At 44.9% G+C, this 26304-nt stretch overlaps 1 protein-coding gene across 2 annotated transcripts in view; it reads left to right on the plus strand.

Annotated features, from left to right (window-relative positions):
• Positions 1 to 863: 863 nt before the first annotated feature.
• LOC126419075 (RISC-loading complex subunit tarbp2-like) overlaps positions 864 to 26304 on the plus strand; it is a 101212-nt gene continuing 75771 nt past the window's right edge. Inside the window, exon 1 of one of the 2 annotated variants that reach the window (XM_050086162.1) lies at positions 864 to 945. The gene's annotated coding sequence lies outside the window, so the exon portion shown is untranslated. The other variant, XM_050086160.1, reaches the window with a different exon arrangement.

The raw sequence follows: 26304 nt of genomic DNA on the forward strand, positions 1-26304 counted from the left end.
AGCAATAAACAGCATCACTGATCCCCACTTTAGTGTCTTCATTCCAACAAAAACATTTTTTGGCAAGCGAGTACATATAAGATTATTGCACGACTCATAGGGATTTTGAGTCTGACCATGCAGACACTTCTTCATTAATTCAGGATTTGCCAGGTCTCTGCAAATAGGTTTTATGAAATCCATAACTTCTTCTGGGATTGAATGTTTATGGCTGTACGTACTGTTTGAGTACTGGGCATTATGGTAATTGCACCATGAATCAGGTCCAGGGGGGCAAAGTTGCTGAACTGGTTTTTCATCTGTTGACAGTCTGCAGAAGAAGGTAGCCCATACTGCCTGCTTCATTTTCAACCAATCCTCAGTATCGTTTCTAACGGCCATTCCATAATATTGCTGAAGTTCATAGATAATTTTGTCTGTCAGCCTGCCTCTTATGGTTTTACCATCAGAATATAGAATGAAACGATACCATACTATTTTTGACAGTGCTACCAATAAAAAAGGTACTTTAACCCTTATAACACAGCAATCCACAGCCTTCTGTATAAAAAATTACCGATTTCATTAGCTCTTGAAGTAATGCACATAAAAATTGTAACATTTTCAAACGGTGTAGATTATATTTCAAAAATAAAATAAAATACTTCCCATTTGAGTTTATAAGTGATTCATATATCATTTTATTCGGAAAATTGTAAATTTTATAATGAGATAAAAATCTGAAAATGTCAATTTTTTTCGTTCTAACTCCCCTTAAGGACAATGAAGGGTTAGAGCTATGTAGGACACTCAAGTATTATACCAAGCAGATCTTAATCGGATGGCTTTGCTGTAAAGTGACTTACACACACACACACACACACTGACATAAAAATAAAAACATTGCGATGGTGCTTCGAAATTCGTAGATGGCAGTCGGAAAGACTTTAATTAGTGGTGTGGGAAGTAAGTTATAATGACTTAATTTTTCTGGAATGGATGAAAGTGGCACCATGGGAATATGTGTGTTTCCACGCAACTTTGGTGACGCCACTCGAGTAGCGTGGAAAGTCTAGATCACTGTCTAACATCAGATTCTGTAAAGTTGTTATTGTGGTATCTGTGACGTTTAAATCAGTGTGTGTGTGACTTGTAACAGACGCGCGATTTCTTGCACACTCGTAGTGCAAACCCATCTACTATGGAACGCTTGGTGTAGATTAAATATTGTTGACGTTTGAGCTGACGCAGTGATAACAGAGTGCTTAGTGATAGATAATGTGTAACTGGCTGTATTTGCAATATTTAGTGACTGACTGTTATCTGTTGACCTTGTAGTTCGAGATCGTTGCAATATAGTAAGTACATTTTCTAAACTGTATTACGATGTATCAGTTGTGAAATGTTAACTATTTGATTCAAATTGAGTAGCATTCATGTGCGAAATTAAATTACTTACCTCTATCCTGTGTAGTTCTTCTTTGTCAAGTGACGTTAACAATTAAGTAGGTTCTAGGTTGGACCATGGCATGGATTTCAACGTAGATCGAAAGGAAAGACACCGAAATACAAAATCTTCGTCGTGGTAAAATGCTGGACTTTCCAGAAAGTAAAATAATGCCGCACTAGTAGAAATATGAAGCAGTCTACGAATTTTTCACGATTTCAATTTTGACATTGGAGCTGAATCTGACGTTAATTTAACTAGGCATGAGTGAATTACCAATCGACTGAAATTTTTAACTTGGAGGTGGCTCAGTGGTTAGCACACTGGTCTCTCTGTGGTGTGAGGTTTAGACCCGCGTCCAATCACCCAGATTTAGGTTATGCATGATTTCCCTAAATCACTCGAGGGAAATGCCGACATGATTCCTTTGAAACGGCATGGCCGATTTCGTTCCTCATCCGAGAAACCGTGTCTGTGCTCCGTCCCTGATGACCTCGTTGTCGACAGGAAGTTAAACCCTGGGCTTCCTACCATGTTTTAATTTGCTAAGAATGTTCTGCCATACTGATTGTACTACCGAAATACTAATGTATGGTTTAAGTAACTTGTTTATACCGATTTCGTAGCAGGCAGGTAGCAAACATACAGTAACCATTCTTCATGCTAGAGACCCTTCAGGGAAGTGAAATATGCGAAGTTGTACATGAAATGCAGAAGCAGCCACAACACATCGCTTGCTAATCTACAGTACTGATTCCTCATACATCAAGAGAGAAAACAGCTACAGGTGAAGTGATTCAATGAACCCTCTGCCAGGCACTTTAGTGTGACTTGTAACAGACACTTAAGTGTGAATTGCAGAGTAATTTTCCAGATGTAAAAGTTCTTTGAACCAAGTCACTACTGGTCCTTCTAAACTGCTTGACGGCTGTCTTTAACTGCAAATTCAAACAAAATTGGTTACTCGAGCTATAACCCTTTAAAAATATGTATTTCATGTGACTATCATATGTGCAGACTGGTTAGAAGTTTTAATTACTGTACAGCTGCTATTTCAGTTATCCTGTTACATCTCACTTGCCAAACTACAGCATATGCACAGCTTATTGGTTAGTTTGTGTATGTAATGGTCCCTGTTAATACACATATTCTCTGAGTAGCCATTCTCACTATGTCTTCCATTTGCCTAGATGCCAGCATTGTATAAATAATTGATGTACTCCACTTCAGAATAGCTTTAAAATAGTCTTCATTATTATGGTTTGAGAGATCCTACAATTACACCATAATGGTGTGTGGTGAAGGGTGATCTGCTTGATCTACCTACCAGAGGTTAAAGGGAGTCGGAGTCCAAAATTATAGAAATGAAAGAGAAAAAAGAAAAACTCGTGAAATAGTGTGTAGACCTATTCTAAAAATGGAATCATTTGTTATCAGCAATCAGGTCTTTTTTGTGAGACAACATTTCAAATATTTAATCTTATTCTTGAAAATATTTGTTGTATATTTGTTCCTAAAACTGTTTTGCAAACTACTGACTACTGTTTGATTGTTATTGGCCCTAAACTCGGACTCAGGTTCTACAGCATAATCTCTTGACACAACACATCTAGTTTTTTAAGATGGGGGGAGGGGGGAAAGTGTTAATTGTTCAGCAAAAGTGTGCAGTTAGAGTAGTAGTATGTGGAGTTGATGACCAAATATCTTTTAGTAGCCTCTTCGGATACATTGGGATTCTTACTTACATACCAGTACTTTTAGTCCTTAGTTGTAGGAGGGAAATATAATTAACTGTGAAATTCTCTCTGACAATATTTGAAGTGAAGATTATTTACATGTCTGCTTTATGTCCCTCTTTAGGATTCATAACATGTTTTGTATTCTAAAACAAGAATCTTTAACAGCTCAAGGACAGACATCAGGTAGAAAGTTAGAAATTCCAAGATACTGAAAAAATAGATGAAAAAATATCTTGTGATTTATCAGAAAATGTATACTCAGTCCTGCAATTTCTTATTAAACCTAATGATCATATTACACATATTTTGAATTTTCCAATGTATAGACAGTTGATAGTATTTACTAAAATTGGTAAAGTGACATGAATTCTTAATATGAAGCAGTTGTTAAAAACAGCAACAGGATGACAAGAGAGAGTGTGTTTTTCCATTTCTGTATAGCTGTTTTTCTACTAACATACTAAGTTATGTATAAGTAATGTCCATTATTGACTCTAAGTGCAGATTATCAGGGACTCAGAAAATATGATTTTTGATGAATGAATCTTACTCCCCCCCCTCCTCTTTCCGGTATTTTATACAGGCGCTAGATAATTAAATTTGTATGAGAAGTTTCATAGTTACTTTGAACTTTTGACAACTGGCTTTTACACTTTCTCTCCTAAAGCAAACAAATGTGCGTTTTTTTCCCATTATTGTGTGCATAAACAAACTTATATTCTGAAGCAGCAGATTATTTTTGAATAAAAGTTTGTTGTTAAAAGTGGCACAAATTATTTTTTATATTTTCATTGGTGATGGTGCTAATACTAGGATTCTTTACCTATTCTTCACTAGGATAAGAAATAAAAACAAATGTATAAAAAATGGCTTATATACAGGTATTACATGTGTTTATTGACTACTTTTCAATGTAATCATGATAATTGAGCCATTTGTTACAACTATACTGGCATTCCTATCTCGTCTGCAAAAAGTGTCCCTTCTATCTGTTTCACATTGTTTACTGAACCACTTCATCTCCTTAATGCTCCTCCGATCAATTTAGAATAATCAGAAAGGTGTGTAGCCATCAGGTGTCTGCTCACCAACTTGGTAATTGATTCAAATTGGAATCACTTGTTTCAATAGAGTTCAGAGAGGTGGCAGATATTACTGCTGACTAAATAGGAAACCTTGTACACCGTTATGACTAGTTTCTCAATAGTCCTTGTTTGTATATTGAAACAGTTGTTCAACTATGTAATATTTGTGCACAAACATATTGAGATATTCATAAGTAGTTGGTCACAAAAAGACAGGCTTCAGTGACGGACCACAGATTTGAAATACCCGCAGGTCCTATCTGTGTGTTAGTGGAGGCACGACCTGCAGACCGTTGTCTGGAATTCCAGGAACTGGCCACATTCAGAAAGTCTAGAGTTTTCCTGTGGTTTTAGCTGCTACAATTATAGTAAAGGAGTGGACTAGTGACAACATTAGAAAACTTGCCCGAGTGTTCCGTGGAAAGCTTGTTTGTGAAAAAAGCCTTTATGTGATGATCTTCTGAAGGGTTTTCCCTGCAAGTGATAATATTAAGACAGAAATACTGTTGTCTGTGAAGTGCGCCAATTCAAATAATTCCCATAGTAGTTGCACTAATATTAATAAACTTTTTGTTACTATTTTTCATGATAGCCAGATTATGAGAAACTTTTCATGCTGGGAGAAAAAGTGTTGGCAGACAGGGTTGCCACAAGTTCTGGAAATCAGTTAATATGAAACACATCAGGGAAATTTGATAAAAACACTGAGAAAACCTTGTTTTTGCCTCAGTAGATGAAATGGTTGGTTTACTTAGGTATCGTGCATCATTGCTGGCTGGGTGCAGCTGAATACGTGTGTTGCTTCCCTACTCCCTCATTACTACTGCTTCTCCCCTTCCTACACCCCCCCCCCCACCCCACCCACCACAAGTTGCAGTCAGTGCTACAAGAGGCAGGGAGGCATACGGAGTGGTATATTTGGATCTGAGTTTTGGAGACAGTAGGCAGGGATGGTGGTCATGTGTGCACGAGTTTTCTGAGTAAGTGTGTGTGTGTGTGTGTGTGTGTGTGTGTGTGTGTGTGTGTGTGTGTGCGCAAAAGCTATGGCTGAAAGCTTAGGTGTGAGTGTGAGATTGTCTTTTCCACGTGCCTGTCTGCAGCTCAGCAACCGTCTTTATGATGAGTTGGTACCTATCCTCACTATTATTGATGCTCAGAGTATTTGAACAAGTTATCTGTCACAAGATTGATCGCCATGGTAGCATTTCATCAACATGCTCTCTGTTGCTGTGAATAGCTGGCCACACAAGTGGATTTCCATGATAGACCAAAACCAAAGGCCATCTCTGCATGTTTCAGTAATGAATTGGATCTGCCCATCTGAAGCCATTCGGTTCCCACTAATGTGCAGGCCCTCTCCATCAGATCTAGTCTCACCGTCCTGGCCCCCCTGCGAGTCCCGGGGTTAGAATAGGCCCTAGGTATTCCTGCCTGTCATAAGAGGCGACTAGGAGTCTCACATGTTTCGGCCTTTATGTGATGATCCCCTGTAGGGTTTGATTTCCATTCTTCCAAATTTTTCTGAAGAGCGAGCCAGTTGGGGAAGGGCGCCTTACATGGTGCATCGTGTCCATCATGCGCTGAGACCTATCCCATCCTTCGTCGACGTGGATCTGCATTTCTGCTCACTGTTGGGAGAGGTCACCCTCTTGGATGTGTATTTTTCCATCAACTGTGCAGTATCGTTCTCTACACTGATGATAATGGACTTGTTTTCTTGGTTGCACCTGTTATCCAGCATGATAGCCAGTACATTGTGGTGGGGCCGCCATGTAACCTGTTGGTTGTAGCCTCCTGACTACTCAGGGATTGTTCTGCTGATGCCTGCGCCATTACCTCCCCACGTATGCCAAGGAGTAGATGCCAGTCACCCTGGGGCATCGGGACTCCCGACAATGGTCATCCTGCCAGGTGGCCTTTACTGCAGCTGGGTGGTGCCTGTAGGGAGGCCCTCTGGTTGGAGTGGGTGGCATCAGGGCGGATGACATGCGATGAAGCATAGTACATCATCTCTTGCTGGTGTTCAAACACCAGCAGTCTCTAAGCGTTCACGGGCTCAATTCAGCGTACAGAAGTATGACCTCAAATCGTTCCCCTCCCTGGCCACAACATGGGAGGAACGTCAGGTTAAGAATGGCAGCAGATCTTATTCGTCCGGGTACCTTGTATGTTCGAGAGCTAATGAGAAATCTTTGATGATGAAGAAGGCACGATGAGCTGCGTGCCAGTTTAGAGCGGCGAGGTCCATAATTCGATCAGCATGTCCACTGGGGTCGGACAGATAATCAGGTTTCCTCCGGTGCCTTCATCTTGGTCTTCAAGGGTGATGCATTACCTGAGAAGGTCAAGGTGATGGTTTATCGCTGTGATGTAAAACCCTATATCCCTCCCCCAGTGTGGTGCTTTAAATGCTGGAAGTTTGCCATATGTCTTTCCACTGTACCTCCAGCCTCACATATCGAGATTGCGGACGTCCATCACATTCCAATACTCCATTTGCCCCGCCTGTCATATGTGGCGAGCACCATTCACATTGCTCGCCTGACTGCAGGATTCTCCAGAGGGAAAGGAAAAATCGAGTACAAAACTGTGGACCCAATGACCTACACTGAGGCTAAGAGGAAATTTGAATGCCTACATCCTGTATGTACAACATCGTCTTATGCCGCCGCTAAAACAGTTCTGGCACCATCAGCTCCGCCAACCCCAGTCACCTCTGAGAGCTGGAAGACTACACCTGTCCCCTTGATGGGGGGGGGGGGTCACTTCCCTCCCTGTTGCTCCTGCACCACCTACTTCGGGAGCAAACCCCCCACCATCGGGAAAATTAGTCCCCACTTCTGTGCCGGAGAAACATAAGTCTTCTTCGGCTCATCTCGCTGGGGATGTAGGGATGGGTCCCTTGGGTCACTCCCTTCCCAGGTTTTTGCTAGTGGGCAAAATGACACCCGTCAGTGACTGAAGAGCCCAAAAGCAGCTGGTCATAGGGCTTCACACTCATCCTCAGCCCTGGAGACTGAGCCAGTGAAGTCCTCCCACCAGGAAACCCCAGGAGCAGCGAGATAAATCCACAAAGAAGATCCCCAGACCAAGGGAGTTGCGGTGGCACCCACACCACCGTTACCTACCAGCTCTGCATGTGTGGATGAGGTGGAAATTCTGGCATCTGCTGAGGACCTAGATTTCGCCGGATCCTCAGACACAATGGATATAGACTACTCAGCCAATAAGTCGATGGCAGCAGGTGACCCTGCGGCGCAAAGTGCCTCATTGAATGTTCCATGCCTTCCCAGTTCCACAATGTAGTCATTCTCCAGTGAAATTGCAGCGGTTCTTTCCACTACCTGGCTGAGCTATGGCAACTCTTAAGCTTTATACGTGCTTTCTGCATAGCCCTCCAGGAAATCTGGTTCCCGGCAATGCGGACCATGCCCTCCGTGGCTATAAGGGATATTACAGGAACCGTAGTGACTATAATCGAGTGTCAGTTGAAGTTTTTTGTTTATGTCCTAAACTCAGTCTGTAGTGAAACTGTGCCCCTTGAAACCACTCTTGAAGCTGTGGCTGTCAGAATGAGGATGATGCAGGAAATAACTGTCTGCAGTGTATTTCTTTCTCCATATTGTGCAGTACCCCTGAATGTATTAGCTGCACTGATTGATCAACTCCCTAAACCATTCCTACTTTTGGGTAATTTTAACGCCCATAACCCCTTGTGGGGTGGCACAGTGCTTACTGGCTGAGAGATGTCGAAATTTTACTGTTTCAGTTCGACCTCTGCCTCTTAAATACTGGGGCCACACATTTCAGTGTGGCTCATGGTAGTTACTTGGCCATTGATGTATCAATTTGCAGCCCATGACTTCTCCTATCTATCCACAGGAGAGCACATGATGACCTGTGTGTTAGTAACCACTTCCCCACATTCCTGTTCCTCCCACCAGCGTCAGGCCCATGGACGCTGCCCAGATGGACTTTAAACAAGGTGCACTGAGAAACTTTCACCTCTACTATCATCATTGGAATCTCCCCTACACATGAACATCGATGTGATGGTTGAGCAGGTGACTACAACAATCCTTTCTGCGGCAGAAAACATGATCTCTCGCTCTTTATTGTGCCCCTGGCAAAAGGCAGTCCCTTGGTGGTAGCCGGAAGTCACTGGTCGGCGGAAGTCAATGAAGCCATTAAGGACCGTCAGCGAGCTCTACAGCAGCATATGTAGCACCCTTCCCTGGAGCACCTCATAGCCGTTAATTGGCTCCATGCCCGCGTTCGACAACTTATCAAACAGCGGAAGGAGCAGTGTTGGGAAAGACACGTCTTGACCATTGGGTGCCATACATCACCTTTCCAAGTCTGGGCAAGGATGAAACGTGTTTCCGGGTACCAGATCCAAACAGGTGTTCCCAGTGTTAAAATGTCTACCGACAAAATCGCGTTTGCCAGCACTTTGCTGAGCATTAGGTTCGAGCCTCTGCAACGGAGAACTACCCTCCAGCCTTTCGCACTCTCAAACGGTGGATGGAAGGGCAAGGCCACTCATTCACTGCACACCACAGTGAATCTGATAACTCCCCACTTACAGAGCGGGAACTTTTCAGTGCCCTAGCACTTTGACCCGACACAGCTCCTGGGTTGGATCGGACCCACAGTCAGATGATTAAACATCTCTCATCTGACTATAAGCGACATCTCGTCATCTTCAACTGGATCTGGTGCGATGGCATCTTTCCATCACAATGAGCATTGTTCTGATGCTCAAACCCGGTAAAAACCAGCTTGATGTGGATAGCTAACGGTCCATCAGCCTCACCAATGTTCTTTGTAAGCTGCTGGAACATATGGTGTGTTGGTGGTCGTGTTTGGGCCTGGAGTCACGTGGCATACTGCCTCCACGTAAGGGAGGCTTCCGCCAGGGTCACTCTGCCATTGATAATCTAGTTTACGAAAAGCGTATGACACGACCTGGCGACATCATACCCATGCCACATTATACGAGTGGGGTCTCTGGGACCAGCTCCCAATTTTTATCCAAAATTTCTTGGCACTTAGTACTTTCCGTGTCCAAGTTGGTGCCTCCCATAGTTCCCCCCCATATCGAGGAGAATGGGGTCCAGCAGGGCTCAGTATTGAGTGTATCTCTATTTTTGGTGACCTTTAATGGTATAGCAGCAGCTGTAGGGCCATCTGTCTTACCTTTTCTGTATACAGACAACTTCTGCATTTTGTACTGCTCCACCAGTACTGGTGTTGCTGAGTGACGCCTACAGGGAGCCATCCACAAGGCGCAATCATGGGCTCTAGCCAGTTTGCGGCCATGTGTCATGAACTTCTGTCTGCATCGTATCGTTCATCCAGAACCAGAACTTTACCTCAATGACGATCCACTCAGTGTAGTGGAGACATACCGATTCTTAGGCATGGTTTTTGAAGCCCGGTTGACTTAGCTTCCTCACCTTCGTCAGCTTAAGTGGAAGTCTTGGCAGCACCTCAATGCCCTCCACTGCCTGAGCAACATCAACTGGCGTGCAGATCGCTCTACGCTGCTGCAGCTCTAGAGCCCTTGTTCAATCCCGCCTTGACTATGGGAGTCTGGTTTAGGGTTCGGCAGCGCCCTCAGCATTGAGTTTACTCAACTCGGTGCACCACTGTGGCATTTGCCTAATGATAGGAGCTTTAAGGATGAGTCCAGTGACCAGTGCCCTGGTGGAGGCCAGAGTCCCTCCATTGGAGGTTAGGTGTGAACATCTGCTCACCACTTAAGTTGCACACGTTCGTAGTTCTCCTGCACATCTGAATCTTCGTCTCCTCTTCCCACCCATGGCAGTTTATCTCCTGCTTTGGCGGACCAGGTCAGGGCTTCCATTTGCAGTTCGTGTCCGATCCCTTCCTTCCAAACTGGGGTTCTTGCCTTTACCACCTGTACTTGAGGTCCATTCACGTACTCTTCCATGGTGTTCACCTAGGCCGTGGCTTGGACCAGACCTTTCACATGTCCCTAAGGACTCAGTTAACCCTGCTGCTCTCTGCTGCCATTGCCTCTCGAGTCTTGACATGTACCAGGACCATGAAGTGGTTTACACCGATAGCTTGATGGCTGATGGTCGCATTGGCTTCGCGTATGTTCATGGAGGACATATTGAACAGCACTCCTTGCCCGTTGGCTGCAGTTTTTTCACTGCCGAGCTGGTGGCTATATCGTGTGCTCTTGAGCACATCCGTTCATGCCCTGGGGGGTCGTTTCTACTGTGTACTGACTCCTTGAGCATCCTACAAGCTATCAACCAGTGCTATCCTCGTCATCCTGTGGTAGCGACCATCCAGGAGTCCATCTATGCCCTGGAACAGTCCAGTCTTTCAGTGGTGTTTGTCTGGACTCCAGGTCACATTGGAATCCCAGGCAACAAAATTGCCGACAGGCTGGTCAAACAGGCTACACAGAAACTGCTTATGAAGGTCGGCTTCTCTGTAACTGACCTGCATTCAGTACTACGCCACAAGATTTTGTGGCTTTGGGAGTAGGAATAGCATAACCTCAGTAGGCACAACAAACTGCGTGCTATTAGGGAGACTACGAATGTGTGGAAGACCTCCACGCGGGCCTATTGCAGGGACTCTGTGGTTCTCTCTTGGCTCCGCATTGGCCACACTTGGGTGACACACAGCTACCTCCTGCGCCGTGATGACCTGCTTCTGTGTCGGTGCGGTGCCTGGCTGACAGTGGCCCGTATCGTGGTGAGCTGTCCTCCATTGGCTGCTCTGCGACAGACTGTTCAGTTCCCCCCAGGGGATCCACAACTCTTTTGTGGATACGTGCGTAGCGAGCACGGGACCCCGAGCTAATGTGGCCTTCCTTCCTTTCCGGGCTGTATACCTTCCCTTTCCGCATCCTTCCCCATCCCCCATCTTCGCCCCCCCTCACCTCTGGCTCTTTCCTTCCCTTTCTCCCCCTCTCCCTCTCTGGGAGTATGGTTTGTGCCTACGTCCGGAGACGGACGCTTGTAAATGTACCGCATTCTTCGCCTTCCTTGCTTGTATGTCTTCATCCTTCCGTTGTCCTTCTCTTTTCCTTACCTCTTCTCTTTACCCTTTTCTCCGCTGCGGCGTTTGAGACCTCTCTTCTTTCCTTCCCCTTTCTCTTTCTTCCTCCCTGTGCGTGTCTGAAGGCCGACCCGCGCACTTCCACGCATAGCCGGTGACGGGGTAACGCGTAATTCCCCGCCCCGGGTAGAGAGGTAGGACACGTACGTTCCCCCTGGTAACGGCCAGGCCCAGGGAGGGGTGATTATCCGAGCTGATACCTTCCGAAAGTGCCTATTGGTCCCTCTGTCCGTTTGTCGGGAGGTGTGACCTGAGGTGTGAACAATCACCTAAGGCGGGAGTGCCCTCAGAGAGGGCCCCCACAAGGGAGGAGCGCGCCATCGGAGACGCCGGTAATCATGGGAGATTCTTCCGCAATGGTTTCCTCACCTTCCACTATGTCTGCTCACAAACGTAAGTTCACTGAGTCTCAGCCACAGTCAGTTCTTCCATCGTTGCCACAGTTCCTTGTTGTTTATCGGTCTGACAAAGGTCACGACTTCTCCACGGTCAACCCTTTCATTATTCAGAAAGGTGTCGACGCAATTGCAGGTCCTGTAAAGTCTTGTTCCAGATTACGGAATGGCACCCTGTTGTTAGAAACAGTCAGTGCCCTCCAGGCACAAAAATTGCTGCGTACCTCACTACTACCACCTTCCCAGTCCAGGTGGGACCGCACCGTACTTTAAATTCCTCGCGTGGAGTCGTTTATACACGCTCCCTCGATGGAGAGTCTGACGAAGAAATTCAGCACTACCTGTCTGACCAGGGCGTAACGGTGGTTCATAGGGTTATGAAAAGGGTTGACACGAACATCATTCCAACCCGCACTGTCTTCTTGACATTTGACAAAGTTCAACTCCCATCGAAAATCAAAGCAGGCTATGAGATAATTTCCGTTCGCCCTTACGTCCCAAACCCTACGCGTTGCTATCGGTGTCAGTGGTTCAATCACACCAGCCAGTCCTGTTCCAATCCGGCCAAATGTGTTACGTTTGGCAAGGATGCCCATGAGGGTGCTTGTCCACCTCCATCCCCTCGCTGCATCAACTGTATGGGTGACCACGCTGCTTCCTCTCGAGTTTGTCCCGTTTTTAAGGACGAAAAGCTCATCCAGGAAATTAGAGTAAAGGAAAAGGTGTCAACCTCTGCTGCTCGAAAATTATTCGCCAGTCGACAGCCCACTGTGCCTCAGAAAGGAAAATGCAGCACTGTCCTTGCTTCTCCTCGGCCAACAAAGGAGGCAGCCACGCAGACTTGCGACCTCACCTTTAGTGCCACGGTCGTCAGATCAGCCAGCGCAAAGATCGCCCGTTCAACCTCACCACTTTCGCCTGCCCACTCTCTGGCTCACCCTTCGTCGAGTTCTGCTAAATCTCGAGCCCAAAAGTCAGACACCAAGACTTCGAAAAAAGAGCATACTCGTGAAGAGTTTTTACGTACGGCAACTTCCCAACCATCGGTTCCTCCTTCCTCTAAACATCATACTTCCAAGAAGGCTACAAAGAAACCCAGTTCCTCTCCTTCTCCGCCAAGGCGTGTCCCATCTACAGCACCACCTGGCGGAAATCGCCCTCGGCCGTCTTCTGTGTCGCCGAGGCGCACTGCTGGCGGCTGATCAACCGGCCGATTGCTGGCTGCTCCTGAACAACCTATGGATCAGGATCTTCTGCCTTCGGCTGAATGCCATTCCATGCTGTCGGTCGCAAGCTCAGAGCAGTCGTTGAGTTGACAGCGACCTTGGTCACATTCCTCCATTTTCAGTTCACCCTATGTCCATTATCCACTGGAATATCCGCGGTATTCGAGCCAATCGGGATGAATTGTCTATCCTCTTACGATCCTACTCGCCGGTCATCTTCTGTCTTCAGGAAACAAAGCTGCGTCCCCATGACCACTTTGTTCTCCCCCATTTTCAGTCCGTCCAATTTGATCTCCCCTCTGTTGAAGGCACTCCAGCACATGGAGGACTCATGATTCTTCTCCATGAAACTCTCCATTATCACCCAATCCATTTAAACACTTCCTTCCAAGCTGTCACCGTCCGTCTTTCCCTTTCCGGATACACGTTCTCTCTTTGTACTGTATACATTCCATCGTCCACACCAATGGCACGAGCTGATCTCCTTCATCTTCTTGGTCAGCTTCCACCCCCATATTTGTTGGTTGGGGACTTCAATGCCCACCACCCGCTTTGGGGATCTCCACATCCTTGTCCACGTGGCTCACTATTGCTAGACGTCTTCCACCAAGCGGATCTAGTTTGCCTCAACACTGGGGTTCCTACATTTTTGTCTGCTTCCACGACAAATTTCTCATTTGGACCTTGCAGTCGGTACTGTTCCGCTAGCTCGGCGCTTCGAATGGTTCGCCCTTGATGATACACACTCGAGTGACCACTTTCCATGTGTCCTTAGACTGCAGCCTCAACTGCCCTACATGCGCCCGCGACGCTGGAAGTTTGCCCAAGCCGATTGGACACTTTTTTCGTCTCTAGCGACTTTCGATGACCGTCACTTTCCCAGCGTCGACGATGAGGTCACACATATTACCGACGTTATTCTTTCAACTGCGGAACATTCAATACCACGCACCTCCGAATTGCCCCGCGCCCCCCCAGTTCCTTGGTGGAACGAGGCATGCCGTGATGCAATATGTGAGCAGCGACATGCTCTCCGCGTTTTCCGCCACCATCCTACTTTGGCCAACTGTATCCGCTATAAGCAGTTCCGAGCGCGATGCCGTCGTGTCATCCGCGATAGCAAGAAGGCAAGCTGGAAATTCTTTATTAGCTCATTTAACACCTTCACTCCCTCCTCGGAAGTTTGGAGTCGGCTTCGACGGTTCTCAGGCGCGCCTAGTTTCTCCCCGGTCTCTGGGCTCACTGTCGCGCATGACACATTAGTGGACCCCGTCGCAATTTCTAACTCGTTGCATCAGCACTTTGCTGAGATTTCGAGCTCTTCAAATTACCCGCCAGCGTTTCTCCCGAAGAAATGTGCAGCGGAAGTTCGACCTCTTGCTTTCTCCTCTCAAAATCGCGAAAGCTATAATACTGTTTTCTCCATGCGGGAGCTCCAACATGCACTCTCTTCTTCTTGTCCTCCGCCCCAGGACCGGATGGTAGCCACGTCCAAATGTTGCTGCATTTATCAACCCATAGTCTGCGTTACCTCCTTCGCCTTTATAATCGAATTTGGACCGACAGTACTTTTCCCAGACGATGGCGGGAAGCTATCATCGTCCCTGTTCCGAAACCTGGAAAGGACAAACATCTCCCCTCTAGCTATCGCCCCATTTCTCTCACGAGTAGTGTCTGTAAGGTTTTGGAGCGTATGGTGAATTACCGTTTAGCGTGGTGGCTGGAGTCCTGCAGTCTTTTAACACCTGCCCAATGCGGATATCGAAAGCATCGTTCTGCAGTTGACCATCTTGTTGCTCTCTCCACTTGTATCATGAACAATTTTCTCCGGAAACGCCAAACAGTAGCATAATTTTTTGATCTGGAGAGAGCATACGATACCTGTTGGAGGACAGGCATCCTCCGCACACTGTTCTCTTGGGGCTTTCGAGGTCGGCTGCCCCTTTTTCTTCGCGAATTTATGGCAGAGCGCACATTTAGGGTGCGGGTGAACACTACTCTCTCCCGTACTTTCTCCCAAGAAAACGGGGTACCCCAGGGCTCCGTGCTGAGTGTTGTACTGTTTGCCATTGCCATCAATCCAATTATGGATTGTCTCCTTCCTGATGTCTCGGGCTCCCTCTTTGTGGACGATTTTGCGATCTACTAAAACTCTCAACGGACCAGCCTTCTTGAACGACGTCTTCAAGGATCTCTCGATCGCCTCTACTCTTGGAGCATCGAAACCGGCTTCCATTTTTTTCCCAGTAAGACCGTTTGTGTTAATTTTTGGCGACGTAAGGAGTTTCTTCCGCCCTCCTTACATCTAGGTCCTGTCAACCTTCCGTTTTCAAACGTCGCTAAATTCTTGGGTCTTATGTTTGACAGAAAACTGTGCTGGTCCTCCCACGTTTCCTATCTTTCGGCTCGCTGTCTGCGATCCCTCAACACCCTCCGTGTCCTGAATGGTACCTCCTGGGGAGCGGACCGAGTGGTCCTTCTCCGCCTCTATCGCGCCTTAGTGCGCTCGAAATTGGATTATGGAAGCATAGTCTACTCCTCTGCTCGGCTGTCTATTCTTCGGCGTCTCGACTCTATCCACCACCGTGGATTACGTTTAGTGTCTGGAGCTTTTTACAGCAGCCCTGTGGAAAGCCTTTATGCTGAGACTGCTGAACCTCCGCTGTCCAATCGGCGAGCAGTCCTGAGTCGTTATGCTAGCCATCTGTCTTCCATGCCTGCTAATCCAGCCCATGACATTTTTTTCGACGCCTCCTTTGATGTAGGGTATGCAGGCTGCCCCTCCTCCCTACTACCACCGGGAGTCCGCTTCCGTCAACTGATCCATTCTCTTTCCTTCCGCTTTCCTAAAACCTTCTTGACAACTTGGGGTACAGCACCGCCTTGGCTCCGTCCCCGGATCTGCCTGCTCCGTGACCTTTGTCGATTTCCCAAGGATGGTACCCCTTCACTTGTTTATCGTCGGGCATTTGCTGCTCTCTGTGCACAAATGACGGACGCCACATTTATTTACACAGACAGCTCGAAAACATCGTTAGGTGTAGGGAGTGCCTATATTGTTGGCAACGCCCCAAATCACTTTCGGCTTCCCGACCAGTGTTCGGTTTATACTGCGGAGCTTTACGCTGTTCTCCAGGCTGTCCACTACATCCGCCGCCATCAGCGGATACAGTACGTTATCTGCTCAGATTCTCTCAGCTCTCTCCTCAGTCTCCAAGCTCTTTATCCTGTGCACCCTCTGGTCCACCGGATTCAGGACTGTCTGCGCTTGCTCCACCTGGGGGGCGTCTCGGTGGCGTTCCTCTGGCTCCCGGGACACGTTGGTATATGTGGAAATGAGGCGGCCGATATTGCAGCCAAGGCTGCAGTCTCTCTTCCTCGGCCAGGTATTCAATCGATTCCCTTCGCCGATCTACGGAGCGTTCTATGTCGACGTGTTGTTCATTTATGGCACACGCATTGGTCGACACTTACCCATAATAAATTGCGGGAGATGGAAGCTCTTCCTTGTGCTTGGACCTCTTCCTCCCGAACGTGTCGTCGGGAGGAGGTAATTTTAACTAGACTCCGGATAGGGCACTGTCTTTTTAGCCATCGACATCTTTTAAGCGGCGATCCTCCCCCACTCTGTCCCCACTGCTCTCAGCTGTGGACGGTAAGACCCCTTTTAATTGAGTGCCCCTATTTTACTCTGTTACGCGCCCGTCTACAGCTGTCGCCTGATATGTCGTCGATTTTAGCAGATGACACGCGCTCAGCCGACCGCGTTCTCAAGTTTATTAGTGCCAGTGAGATGACGTCAGTCATTTGAAGCTCTTTTTGGGGCAACCCACCCCTTTCTGTAGTGGATTTTTAAGCTTTCCTTCTGCTTTTAGTTTCTCCAATTTTATGACTTTCGTTCCCATTGCTGCTGGTTTTCAATTTCGGTTTTTTACTGTTTCCTAAGTCACGGACCGGGCGCTAATGACCATAGAAGTTTTGCGCCCTAAAAAAAAAAAAACTGTTCAGTTACCGGACTCGTTGCCATTAATTTTAGCTGACAACGCCTCATCGGCTAATTTAGTTTTATGTTTTATACGCGACTGTTGGTTTTGTCATTTATATAAGTTTTTAAGCTTGTCCTTTGTGCCTTTGTGTTTTCCACCCAAATGCTTTTAGGCTGGATGTTTAAATGTGTCACAGAGTGGCTGAATTTTCCTTTTTATTCTCATGGTTGGCCAGCCACGGTCATCTGCTCTCTTATTTTTATCACATCTACCTGTATCTTGCTTCTCTCTGTGCTTTTCTTTTCCTGTTTTGTCCATAGTAGTGTGGTCTTTCTGCTGGTTCTTCCATTCTCCTGTTATTGTGCTGTTCGTCTCCTTTTTCTTCTTTCCCTTGTGTAATTATTTTACTGGGAACAAGGGGCCAATGACCTTGCAGTTTGGTCCCTTAGCCCCTCCTTTAAACAAACCAACCATCGCCAACCTGCCCGTGGGGCCAGGTCTGTTTGTGTATGGCGTAATGCAGCGGATTTTTGTGGTTTATCTATGAACCCAGGACTGCAGTGCTCATCAGCAGGCCCAAGGCCAGGGACAAAGGATTTCAGGAATTTCAACTGTCTCGCCGCAAGTATGTTGTACAGTGTGGCATTTTATAGACATTTTATTTGTCCTAGTACGTTTTGGCACACCAAAAGTAATTTGTATGTTAGAACGTATGGACAATAAGAAGAAGAAAACTGTCAGTCACTGGCGTTTTTTACATTATGTAGTCATATATTTCTCGAAAGAAAATTTGCGCAATACCTGTAAGGTAGTAGATATAACACAGTGAGTAATTGCTGACAATAATAAACATAGTAGAACCAAAATTTTATTGGTGGTCACCTATGGTATTGGTTTACACAATTCTTCCCTATCTTATACACTTCTTTCAAGGCGCCTACTTTTTTCTGAGTTTATTTCTGAAATCAGTGAAGGTATTTTAAATCTGTCTTGCAACTCCAAGGAAATGCGTATTTTTGTCACCAAATGTTTCATTTTATTTCAATAAAATAACATCACTGGTCTTAATGAAATACATATAACATTTGCCTTGCATTCTCAATCAAAGAACAGTTCGTTACAAAAACAGTTCATTCAGAAAGCTCCATGCCTCAGGGAATATGTATTAGAAACTAAATTGCACAACACCTTGAACTACAGCAAAGGTGTTGTGACTTGTAGGGATCTTGTCAACATTCCCCGAAAAGAACTGAAAGCTGTATGGTCCCAGGATGGTATTGTTGATGTACAAAATGTTATGAAAAGAGTAGATGGTGTACGTGTAAAATCAGATAACCTTTAAGAGCACCAAACTACCAGAGCCTGTCAAGGCAGTTTTCCTATGCCTAAGTCTACGACCTTATTTCCCAAATTCCAAGCAGTGTTTTAAATGGCATTACTTTAGGCACTCTCCTTTTGGCTGGAAAGAAGAAGCCACTTTTGGGGAAATTGGGTAAAGCTACTCATGACAGAGTCGGTTGCTCCTATTTTCCAAAGTGTGGAGCAGGGACTGCAGAGTTTTCCTCACGGAATGAAAGATTCAGGAGATCAAAATAACAAAGCCTGTCCCGTGAGGTGAAGCCAAGGAGTTATAAAAGTCCATGCAGCCACCCACGTTCGTTGCCCCCTTTTCTTCCATCCTGAAACAGACAGTCCAGAAAACTGATGCACTATGCAAACAGAGGTTGCTAGTGTTGGCACTAGCAACTGCGTTTGTCAATGACTAGTACTGCTGCAGTTACTTTGAAGCCTGCCCCTCTCCCCAGAACTTCAGGAAAGGCTGTGGTTGCTGACATAGTGGAACTTTCTGCCTTGTGCACCACCCAGCACTTCAAAGGTTGTGGCTCCAAAGCTACCTCAGATCAAAAAATAGAAGTTGAAGGTGAAGAATCACACACTGAAGGAGAAAGGCGTACACCGTCCGAAAATGTTGTCATCGTATCTGACACCTCTCCTGCATCTTCTTCAGAGGTGATGGAGCTTGATGTCAGACTGGAGCAATCATCTCATCCCAAGACTGTGCCTCCACCCATTGTGGGCACCCTCCCTGGCAGAAAGTCAGGATGAAAGTACTACCCTGCTGACAGATGGTTCCCATTATACAGTGGAACATTAATGGGTTCACGACAGCTGTGGAGGAACTGAAACTCCTAGCACAGCAACGCCCCCTGTGCTTATGTTTACAGGAAACACGTTTTAAAGCCTCTGATGCCCCTGTACTACAGGGCTATACACTATATCGCAAGGATGACCTGATGGGGGAAAAGGGCCAAAGGAGGGGTTGCCGTCTTTGTCAATAATGCGCACCACTCCTCTGCTCTCCCCATGGCTACTGGCCCGCTAGCAGTTGAAGTTGAAATTTGTGCATGTTGAGGATTACAATTTGCTCCCTTTATTTACCTGTGATGGATGCAATAGACGCTGACACACTCGCGGATCATATGGAACAACTTCCCTGACCATTACTCATCCTGAGTGGCTTCACTGCCCATCATTTCCCATGGGGCTCAGCCTCTACTTGCCCTCGGGGTTGAAGTTTGGAGTGCCTCTTGATGTCTCAAGAGCTGTGCGTCCTAAACACTGGTACTCCAACTCATTTCTGTGCTGCTACTGCATCATTCTCGGCCACCAACCTATCTCTTTGCTCTCCAGCCCTCACGGACTCTGTTCACTGGGATGTCATTGCTGATCTTCATTCCAGTGACCACTTCTGAATCTATATTCACCTACTGGATGGAGCACTACACGAAGAGAAGCCACGGACATGAATTGTCATCAGGACTAACTGGACACTTTTCAGCCAGCTAGCTGTGTTTTATCATTGCAACAGCATCCAGGAATATGTGGAACATATCACACAAGTGATCCCTCAAGGATCCTCAGCTCATCTTTGACAACCTGTGCCTTGTGGACGGATGAACATATGAGTGCCGTTCAGCCATTCAGAACAGGCTTACAGATCTTCAATGATTTAAAGACCACCTTATGGCAGAAAACCTTATAGCCTTTGGAATCGTGAGAGCAAAAGCACGGCGTGTGGTTAAGGAGAGCAAGAAAAGGGCATAGCAAGCATTCATGGACTACCTCAACCATTCCACTTGTTCTACAAAAGTACGAGAAGCTGTTAGAAAGATTTCTGGGAAAACGCAGTCCTTCACCAGTAGCAGCAGTGCTGACATGGGGGTGTCTCCAAATGGCACCCGGAGACATCGCTCAGATGCTAGCGGAGAATTTTGCACAAACTACTGCCAATGTCAGCCAGGATCTGGCGTTTCATCACTACCAGGCTAATGTCAAGAGGGCTAAGTTGGACTTCAGATCCAACTGTTCTGAAGCCTACAACTCTCTCTTATCTGTGTGGCAGCCCGAATCAGCACTATCTGAGACTTGATACTGCACCAGTTGCCATTTGCCAGCAGCATCAAAGGAAAGCCTCCACAAATGAATTAATCTTACATGGCAGTCAGCCAGCTTCCTGAACTCTTGTAGGGAGGCAGTTCTGATACTTCCCCTAGAACCAGGAAAGGACCTTATGTCTCCCAGTAGTTACAAGAGTATTGCCTTAACAAGCTGTGTAGGAAAGACCATGAAGCGAATGGACAACTGCATCAATGGGGCTTTTGTGGTCACGTACCCATCTTCATACGTTAATTTCTGTCTCACCAGTTTTTTAGGAGCCGAGTTGGTACCTCGCTGTCAGATCGATCTGAGCAGGAGAATGGTGTCCCTCTGGGCAGTGTTTTAAGTGTTACCCTCTTTGCCATAGCCATAAACAGAATCACATCTATGGCAAGGTGTCTTGCACAGTGTTCCTTATATGTGCACGTTTTTGCTTTTTTGTGTTCCTCCTCCAGTGTTGCAACAGTGAGCTGCCAGTTGCAGCTTACAGTGGGACAGTTAAAGGAGTGGGTTGTGAAGATGGGTATTCAGTTTTCTGTGGATAAAGGCTTGTGTGTTTAATTTAATCATTCTCATTGTATTTTTAATTTTCCTGCCTTGGGTGCCACCTTTTTTGACTCCAGATTGTTGTGGTTGTCACAACTGAGAGACCTGAAAGCCAGAACCCTGAAGGCACTGAATATCTTAAACTGCCTTAGCAACCGATCTTAGGGAGTAGGCAGGCTTGTCTCCTCCAGTTTATAGGGCTTTGTAGCTGGACTATGGTTGCACAGTGTAAGGGTCAACGAGGCCCTCTTATTTGCGGATAGACCATTCCCATACATAGCATCTGTGCTGAGACCGGGGAACTGCCATTTACCATCCGGCGGCAGCTCCTCCTGGTGCGTCAGGCATGTAAATTCCTCGCATCTCCGACTTCACCTGCACACCACACTGTCGCTCATCTGCCTCTGGACAACATCTTTTTTCCAACCGTCCATGTGCCACAATGCCGTTTGGGATCTGTGTGCAACGTGTGCTGGAGTCCCTCAGTGTGAAGCCAGTATGGCCCCGAATCCTTGGTTTTACCTGCCTGTAGCCCTGTTTACTGGAGAGGCCCGGGTGATTTTAAATTTTGTGTGGTACAAGAGGGGTTGCACTCCTGCTTTCATTTTTAATGCAATATTTTCTGATATTTTATCTGAGCACCACAACTATGTTTTTACGGATCGATCAAAAAGGGTAGATTCTGTTGGTTGCTCTGTTGTCTTCCTGTATCATGTCCTCAAGGTTCGACTGTGTCAAACGTTTACTGCTTTTGATGCAGAATTGTCTCCGAACTTGCGGATACTGGAGCAGATGAGATGTTCTTCCAGTGCTAAATTTCTTGTCTACTCTGATTCTCTAAGTGCTTTTTACTCGTTGAAAGGTTTGTACCCAGCAGTTAAAATAGTCCAGACAATCCAGGATGCCCTCCTCCAACTACAATGACTGGGGAAGGAATGAAAGGGCAGAACTAGCAGCCAAGGAGGCATGTCTCAATCCGCAGGTATTTCAGTGTGCCATACCCCTGCCTGCTATCACCTCACTATTGAGCTCAAGAGCCTGGCTGGGAGTGTCTGACAATAAGCTCCAATTAGTAAAGCCCACAACACAGGTGTGGTGTACTTCCTTCCTGCCACATATACGGGACGAGATCCCCCTCACTCCTCTTTGCATGGGCCACAGTCCTATGTGCATGGCTTCTTGCTCCGGCGAGAGGGCCCTCCAGTGTGTGGTGCGTGCGGCATACAGATCAATGTGTGCCAAATTTTATTGAGCTGTGTTTTATTATCCAACCAGCGGGCCTTGGCTGATTTCCCTCGTTCTGTTTTGGAGTGGAACAGGGAGAGAAGATGCTAGTTGGGGTACGAGGTACCCTCCACCACGCACCGTATGGTGGATTGCGGAGTATGTATGTAGATGTAGATGTAGATGCTGATGGGTCAGCAATCTCTTCTAAATAATAATCAAATGAAGTTGTTAGTTTCAAAGTTTTGTGAATTATCCTACCCTTTTTACCAAAATTTTAGAGAGAAGGTTTTAATTAATTCACAGGGTGACTGGCCCATCCATATTTTATGTAAGTGGCCAGCCAGTGACAATTTCCTGTGGCGTCCTTTTAGCTCCTTTCTTGTTTTTTTTATGTTTAGTCTCTTGTATAGCATCTTTAGTTTTTTCCAGCTGTCTTTGCTTGAATGATCACATTTTACTAATTTTGTTTTAAATGTGTAAGGGCACTGATAACCTCGGCGTTGAGTGCCTTTAAGCACCAACACAGACACACTGCTCACTTCAGGAAACGCCATCTGCTTGCAAGTTCTTTTTAGATATTTCCTCGTTTGCACTATTGTTTCTTGTACCGTAACTGTATAGATAGATTGCCAACTTACGTGTTAACTTACCCTTAAGATCTCAAAATTTATCAGGGAAAAATGCTAAAATGTGTCCGGAAATCGAGGAAATATCAGGTGAAACTTGTGGCAACCATGGCATATTTATGCTGTTTTGGGATAGCTTCTCGTGTTCAGCAGATTCTGCTTCACCATGTTAAGAAAGTAGTTCATATTGTTTTATTGTTTGACAAGACGCTTAATTATTCAATCCAAACTGAGTAAATGGATATTTATTTTCAATTTGGACATCCAGAGCTGAATGAAGTTGTTTATTATTAATAAACAACTGCCATTATGGGGCACACAACTTCTGAGGACATATGAAAATATTTCAAAAGTTGTACAGAAATTAAGATTTCAAAAAGTTTGCAAATGTCAATGATAGTTAGGTCGTAAACTGGAAATTTTACAAGCTGTTAAAATTCTTGTATCGTAAATTTAGTTAGTTACTTGCAGCCTTCATTTATGCAAATGTATTCAAGAGTGGTGGGGCAGCTTCAAATTGGAATGTGGACAATAGTCTGTACCATTTGTTCAAAGATTCACTTATGGAGTGTGAAGATTGTCTGTAATCTTCACACACCTAAACACTTGGGTTAAAATTTTGTGCGCATCAATGGTTAAACAGCGGTCCAGCTTTACAGAGAGCCTTAGAAATCTGGGATGACATGAAAAAGTACACGTCCAGTGTTGAGAGGGGTAAGGTGACTAAACCATTTGTGATACAAAAAGCTGGAAACAATAAGCTTATCTGTGAAGCTAAACTTCTTTCTTTGCTTCACAGAACTTACTGATCCATTTTTGTCTCACTATGCAGATTTGGCAACTGTGATGTGCAATATACTGTCAACATTCAATATGTTGAAAGAAGAAAAATTTACACCAATCAGTTCTCCAGCAATATTAGCAGAATTCACCCTTGAAAAAGGTTCTCAGAATGACACATCATAATTTAGCATGTGATTTGTTGGGACCAATTATTATAAGAACTTATAAATTTGCAACAAACTCAGAGGAGCATGTCACCTGGCCTCCAGGCATATTTGAGACACAGCGTGGGACAAGCATGGCTTGCATGTGACTGGAAGTCAACAGGCCTGAGATAGGCAGGCCAGACCCTTCAAAAATATCCATGAAACATGCTTGTGTTCCTGGCCGATTGCAAAAATCCACTTCTGTATCGCCGGTTATTTATAACATCTGACCCTATGGGAGTCGTGAATAGATAGCCATGTAAGTTTTATTGTGATATTATGAAGAAACAGCATCAGAGTAAATTTTTATTTCAAAGTTGTTAGTTATTTTTCTACAAATGTGCTTACTCAAGAATTGTGGAAGATACAATTTTCACGCTTTTCTGCAGAAAGTACACTACCAACATTAAACATATACCCTCAGAAGTTATAAGTGAAGTGGAAGTTTCTACTTTGGTATATGTATGGATGACAATCATGTCATGTCTGGAAAAACCCTATCAAACATCTCATGAAGTCAATATACTTCATGATTTTATTTTTTGCCATTCTGTAGTGCCACATTTATAGAAAAGATAGTTCTTCCATGGAAGGAAGAAATTACAATTACACTTGAAATCTCCACTGATTTTAGCAGCTTGGAAAATTAACTGCTGCATCACAGTTAGATGAAATTTTAACCTTTAATGACTTTGATTTATTGGTGACATACTGAGATCCTTATTTCCTCTTCTTCTTCTTCATCTTCATCTTCTTCTTCTTCTTCTTCTTCTTCTTCTTCTTCTTCTTCTTCTTCTTCTTCTTCTATTAATGCTAGAGTGGGAACTTGCAGTCATTCTTCAAAGGTGATTGCCTATGAAACACTCCTGCAAGCAAACCATCCTGGAGTATTCCTTAAGTGTGTTGGACCCATACGACATAGAACTAACCAGGAAATTGAACACACACTAAGAAGGACAGCATTAATCGTTACTGGTTTGTTTTGCTTAGAAGAGCATCACTGACACCCTGAAAATCTTGAACTGGCAGACACTTGAAGATAAATGCCACATGTCCTGAGACAGTCTACCTACAAAGACAAAGTATTAAGTGAGGAATGTAGGCATGTATATACCACAGCCTCCCACAGATTGTTCTGATGGGGACCATTAAGACTATTTGCATAAAGACAAGATTAGATTAATTATAGAGCACATAGATGTACTTGAACAGTCTTTAATTCTTCACTCCATCTTGAAAAAGGGAAACACCCTAAAATGTTTGCAGTGGGGACATACCCTCTACCATGCACTTCAGTTCTTTGTAGAGTAGAGAGTGAATGTTTGTATTACAGATTAACATATTAATAGAACATACAGTGTAATATAGACATGTGATCCCACATACCCTTCTGTCCCCCTTCCCCCCACTCACTCCCCTCACACACACCCCTCAGTTGTGTTCCTATAATTGCTGTTCCCTCCAATCTGTAACTACTGATCACATTGTGTCCCCATCCTGCCACTCACTTCTGCTCCAATTTACGGACACATTTGAATATGGAAGTGTGCTTGAAACAGCGTATTCACACGGTTTGCAGTAATCACAGTACACAAGTAAAACAAATAAACACAAAAAAAAACATTGGGCCGAAGGCAAACGGGTGAATCACAGTAAAATTTCTCTGAAGACAACTTAAGTAAAATTTTACAAAAATGAAGTGCAAAAAGTGCAGATGCAGCAAAAGAAAATGGTGGTTTCTGAAAGCTGAAAATTCATGAATGTTGAAAGAATAACAAAGTTTTCGATGATGAAAGAATAAGCTGTTGGCTTCATAACTGGCAATGAAAAAGGTAATTAAACTGACACCAAATTCATAAAGAAAAACTGTTTTTAATCTGTAATTAGCAAAATATAGCAACGTATCTACTACATTTACAGAATGACCCTTGATGATGCTTTACAAGAAAATCAAAACACATATTTTGTAAAACACACAAATTGCAGAATGCTTAAGACTGAAAAAAATTTTTGACACTCAACTGTCATTCTATGTTGCCAATATTGGGGAGCTACAGAATGAAAATAAATGATTCTATTTTATGCATCCCAATCATTTTATATTTTAAATATTATTTTAATTTTATGCTTCTTCAAGGAATATTTTCTTTCAATGAAGTCTTTAGGGGATTTCATAAAATTGAATATGTTTGCAGTGGACAAAAATTTATCTTCTAGACACATACTGGACAAATGAAAAGTATGGGTATTTTCTGATATGAAGTTTCAAAACTAGAGGTCAAGAAAAAGCAAACCTTAAAAGTGCTGTTGTGGTGAAATGATTTAGTAATTAAAGATGAATTTTTGTTGCATATAGTTTTCATAGTAGGTCATTCATTATCATTCTTCACTTGTTTCGCTTCCACTACAAATATATTCGAGGTGCCTTGCTCATGAGCTCTTGTACTCAGGCCATGAGTTGCTTGTTACATTGCGCCCCCCGCCTCCCCCAAGCAATAACAAAGCCCACAAATGGCA

This window comes from Schistocerca serialis, chromosome 9, assembly GCF_023864345.2.
Source record: "Schistocerca serialis cubense isolate TAMUIC-IGC-003099 chromosome 9, iqSchSeri2.2, whole genome shotgun sequence".
Lineage (NCBI taxonomy): Eukaryota > Metazoa > Arthropoda > Insecta > Orthoptera > Acrididae > Schistocerca > Schistocerca serialis.